Below are 6000 nucleotides of genomic sequence, written 5' to 3' on the forward strand. Positions count from 1 at the left end.
GACATGCAGTCGAGCCCGTTTATAACGGAATCGGTTATTCATTACGAAGCATCGGTTATAACGAATAATTTTGCGTCCCAGTGTACCTGCAATACTAAAATAATGTTTAAAATATCGGGTATAACGAAGTTTTTGGACAGAATAGAATTTTTTCATAGGATACAGTTCCATAAAGTCAGAAATTCTGTTTCAGAAAAAAAGTCCGAATGTGAAGTACTACTGTAGCGTTTCTCAGCATATGTTCCACGGACCAGTGGTGGTCCGCAGGCAGATTTGGTAATTTAATTCTAACTGAATGAAAAATTATTTGTAATAATTGATTTTAGTAATATTCTTTTAGGTTCAAATAGGGTATTGGACCTTCGTAACTTGAAATGACCCAATTTCTACGACAAAGATATTGGAAACTGAGATCCTAAATATGGGATATCACTAATTGTAGCAAAAAAAAAAAAAAATCAATTTACGATGAATCGGCTATTTATTGCTGAAATTTCTGAAGGGTGGGAAAATAAAGAGCTGTTTCAAATCATAGCAAACGCAAATAAATATATCTCAAGAGGAAAAACATCCATCATGACTTGGGTGATCATATTTCGTTAAGAAAAATAAAGGGAATTGCGATCGTAAATACTGTAATATACGGAACATTTTCCCGGCCAATTTAAATCGTAAATGTTGCCAATAAATCGTTAAAATGACCAATTATCGGTTAAAAAATACTAATGGGTCAGAAATAGAGGGCTACTGGAAAATGACAGAGAATGAAATGTAGATTACTAGAAAAAAAAAATTGGGGTAGGCTGTGTCATAGACACGGCCACAAGTTTTAACGTGAATAGGGGAAAGTGACCTATAATGAGATACTTTTTCTAGATAGCTTTGCTGATTCCCTGATGAACAATTTCTTAATTCTAAAATTGATTTTGTACACTATAAATATACCTAATTCGAAATATTGATTGAATTTTCAGAAAAAAAAAATATTGCAAGCACATACTCAAAAAATGATTTCATTAAAATGTTCGAATCAGGTGTTTTTGGAACAGGTTGGCCAATATGAGACATCAAGGGTTCCTAATATGAGACACTATCTCACATTCAAATTACACTATATCACAGGGAAGACCATTGCTCTCCCCCCCCCCCCACCCACGTATCTCCGCCCATGGACGATAATATTGCTTTTGACTTGCGTTGGGTACTTCCAGAGAATTTCGTCACGCAAGTTTTTGCGAATGCTTCCAGTATCGTCAGATGATGTAAAAGACTTATTCACGTCAAAAAAAAACTTCCAACATGAGACAGATATGTGAGATGAATATTTATATTATAGCCATAATTACCATCATATATTTTATAAACTTATGAAAATTATCTTCACACTTATGATTTTAGTGAAGATTATACTAATTCAAATAAGCTTCGTCGAAAAAAACGTGTATAAAAAATAATCGGAACGACCAAAAATATAGGAAGGCGACATGAAATATGGTACATCGATGTATTATTTTTACAGCAGTTTTATTCCTGGGTATATGTATTGTCCCGTATTTTATAGGATACGTATAGTCACACTTCTCATGCAGTAAAATAGTTGTCCCCGTCAAATTTTTCCAAACATTTTACTTGTCCTTGGATTCAGAAAAGTTGAGAAACGATGTACCAAAGTGGTTTGCGCTGTACTACTGTACCATTCCGAGAATAGTTATGGATGTATTCTTTCTGTGCTATCTATAGTGAGATGTCAATCTCCAATAATGGATAGCGCTCGTTCTGTTCATTTTCAAAATCATTCGAATGAAAAGGGATGGGCATAATCGCAGTTTCATTTACGGCAGCGTTTCTCAGTCTGTAAACCTAGGTCCATTAAAATGGCTATAAAAGTTCAACGGACAACAGTGGATTCTTAAACTTCCGTCAACATTTAGCTGCGGCTCCCCAGAAAAATCGAATAAGAACCACTTATAAAAGAATTAAACAGCCACACATCAATATCGCCAGAGCGCCTCTGACAAAAGTTGGTGGCCTCTTAGGAGCCGCGACGCACACCTTGAGAACCACTGACTTGCAGTATATGGTATGGGTCTGAAATTTTATTCCAACCTATGTGAATATCGTTATTATTTGGGACATACTTGAATTAATTTTCATTTTTAATTATATTTTCAAGTCTGTCGCAGACACCTGCTCAATGTTTGCGGACCATAGGCTGAAATACGCTGCTTGTGGATTCCTCTCATTCAACTCGAGTACTTATCGTGTATCGTTTGTAACGAATATCGCGGATATAGAAAATGTTTTTCATGTTCTCATGTGCCTTCGTTATATCCGGACTCGACTTATTATAACTTTCAAAAACTCAACAAAAACACTGTGTACATTTTACTTCACGATATAACAAACGTAAATGGCATAGATTTTGGTTTTTTTTTTCTTAAAACTTTTCTTTGTCATAACGGAAACGGAATGAAATATTGTGAGTTTTTCTTAATAATGACTGATAGGAAACTCTTTGTCACCATCCAGATAAAAGATTTTACAAATCGATATTCTGAACCAGTCTAACTTGTATAGAAGCAAAAGAGAAATAATTATCTCGCGTTAATCAATAAAATCATTTTGAAGTTGCACAATAAATTCTATCGGATACGGTTAGAATGTCACCTGAATCTTTTCAGTGGTTTTTTTTTTTTGTTGTTTCATGAAAATTTTCGGGTTGTGAATAAATTGTATTCTCTGTGTGTTTGATTTATTACATCGATCGATAGATACGAGAGATGGAGTGAAACAATGGAAACTGGATATTCTATTTGGATCTAGTTCGAGTGTTTGACTGACTCAGCCAATATCGTTCGATAACCTGCTGAAGTTTTGTTTTCCCTGCATCCTTGTAGGTATATTATCAATCAACTATATCTTGATAGTAAAAGCCACTTCAATTATTTATCTATGATTCACAATTCGCTTTGGGCCGTAAAAAATTTTTTTTCTATTTTTTTCAAGTATTACTCCAATATCAGAAAATAATCAAATTCATAAAAATGAAAAAATATCAAATGCGGTACATTCCATCGAATAGAATTATTCGTAACAGTCTACTATGCTCATTTATGGAAAAACAAAATCAAATTAATTTAATGTATTTTAATTGGGTTTATGGAATCAGTTTCCGATTATTCAAATTATTTTTAAATGTTTTTGTAAGTGAAATAAATTTATAACATAGACAAAAACACATTGTTCAAAATCTTCAAACTTCATTTCATTGAGATTAAATTTTATTAAGATTAAGTGAATTAAATTTTCATATTAATTAACAATAAAAAATTAATGGTGAAAATAGAACGTTGTATTTATCAATAAAAGTATATTTTTACTTAATTTCTCGCTCAATGGAATCATTAACAGATATTGGTGGCTTTAAGGCTGCGCGGCGGCCACTCGGGGCCCCAATCAGAGGTATAAAAGGAAATAATTGTTGGAAAATCTGGAAAAATGTTTTGTCTGTAAAATTTCAAACTATGAATATATTGGATGGACGTTTAAAAAGAAATATGATTAACATGTTGGGGTAAATCAAGAAGCTATCCATATTTAGCATAAGACAACCATAAATATTCTTTATGGATTGCATATGCTAATATTTTACCATATATATGTAGTTTTTAGAATTACATTTTTTTAATTGGGTCGTTGTATTTTACAAATATATGACATCCATATTTGTTATGGGCATATTTTTCACAGCCACCTCGTTGGGCTCTTGCGGCTTTGTATTTGTATATCAAGGAAACAGATATTTTCTGGATATTATGTTGAGGTGAACTCGGAAAGAAAAGTCATCTTCTCTCTGCCAGGACGCGAACCCAGGTCCTCTTAGTTACCGGGCATGCATACTATCATCTACACCACTGGAAAAACACCCTGCCTTCCTTATTTTTCTTTTCTTTCCGAATTCACCTCCGCATATTATCCAGAAAATATGTTTCCTTGATATCTTGGGCTGAGAAAAAAGCCATGTATCTCTCGCTACTGTCCCACCTGGCGAGCGTATTTCCTGAAGTTAAGAGAGCCTCTGATGCCTCTACTTCAAAACTTCACGCACAACGCGAGAAATAAGGAAGGCAGGGTCGTGTCTCCAGTGGTGTGGGTGGTAGCATGCTTCCCCGGTACGCAAAAGGGGCCTAGGTTGGAGTACCGGAGAAAACAAGGTGGGTTTTCTTTCCGAGTTCACCTCAGCATTATATCTAGAAAATATCTGTTTATTTGATATCTTGGGCTGAGAAAAAAAGCCTTCTATCTCTCTGTCTTTGAATAGTTCGCAGAGAAAACTTTAATTTTTTGAGCATTTCATTCAACTGGAAACACAGCTGCCATTTCTCGTAGTCGTAGGGTCACCAAAACGATGTCTCAAGCGCTCCTGTTAACACCTTTACGATCAAGGACGTAATATTGCGTCCAAACTACAGTGGAATAAATTCAAACAAGTTCCCCGTGTTTTCTTTCCCCCTCTTTACCATCGCGAAGCTTTATAGTAACCCTATCTCTACGGAAAAGTTGATTTTCTTTCACTCCTTTCTAAGAGCGAAAGTGAACAAGTAAATTGAGGGTGAAAAGTTGCTCTAGAAAGAAACTCTCTTATCTACCTTATCTGTTATGCTTTTTCCTTCTCCCTTCCTTTTTCTAACGTGCGACTAGGATAGGACGAGGTTACCAGATTTATCGCCGATTCGGCAAATAGAGATAATCCAAATTTGTCACCAAACGTTTGTACGTGAAATGGTTAATAGACTCACATTTCAAAAACCAAATGCGATTACCTTAAGTGGAATTCATACTCTATACAGGGTCACCCTCAGTCACACATACCCTTATATACCCTTTATTTTATGAACCATTGATAATAGAAACATAAATTATAAAAAGTATCCAAATAACGTGCTCAATTTAGATGTGTAATTTCTTCCACTTGAGACCGTATACTACTAGGGACCTGAGATAAAAAAAATTTAACTTCTCTTTTATACGGTCCCACTATCCTCTCACCTCTAATTTGAAAGTGGTTGTCCTGCTTATTCTGAGCCAAAAAATTCCATGTTTCTATTAGCCGAGATATTTGAGTTCAAAAATTGCTGAAAATAAGGGAAAGAACAGCATGCGTGTTAAGAGAAAAACTGAAGAGAAAATTCGAAGCATTCTTATGCAGTTAGTTTATTGAAACTTTTCTACATTCTGTGATGTCCCCTGAACTTTCAATCAGCGACTATTGCACTTGTTGTGGGCTCGGGAGAGACAGCGCAAAGCCTTTTTAATCGGAAGTTAGGGGGGGGGGTGATTTTGTATCGCAGTAAATATAGTAAAATGATATGTAAAAATAGGCACGTTATTTTGATACTTTTTTCAGTTGAAAGTATGTTTCTATTGCCAACAGTTCAAAACGTAAAGGGTGTATAAGAATATGGCTTTACACCCAGTTCCGTATTAAGGCATGACCCCACCCGGGCACGGCCCGGGGGTCTTAAGAGAAGAGGGGGGGGACACAAAAATTTGATCTGGTTGAAATTTTCGAGAATTTGCCTGGTGGGGCCTCAAAAAAATCACTTGGCCCGGGGGTCCATGATGCTCTTAAGACGGCCCTGTTTACACCATGTGACTTTCAACCTCAGCTACACTTCTAAAATGAATGGAGAGAATGACTTTCAGCTTATGATTTGTAGACTAAGTTCACATTTTAAAATGGAATTGTTTTCTATGAAATTAACAGTAAAGTTCGATATTAGAGAACTTCACCAGATTTATTACTTTACACACAAACTCTAAGGTAATGTCTAGAATGCCAACCGGTTTAACATAGAATCTTTCAATTTATTTGCAACTCCATTGCGCTGGTAATGAACTAATGATGGCTAGTGGTCATGTGTCAGAATAATGACTGAAGAACTTATTATATATTTTTCAAACATTAAGTACATTTTGCTTATACGATTAATTAAAAAG

Source organism: Pholcus phalangioides, unplaced genomic scaffold, assembly GCF_987345545.1.
Source record: "Pholcus phalangioides strain wild (caught in Gottingen) unplaced genomic scaffold, Ppha-v1.0 ptg000007l_1, whole genome shotgun sequence".
In the NCBI taxonomy this organism is placed as follows: Eukaryota; Metazoa; Arthropoda; class Arachnida; order Araneae; family Pholcidae; genus Pholcus; species Pholcus phalangioides.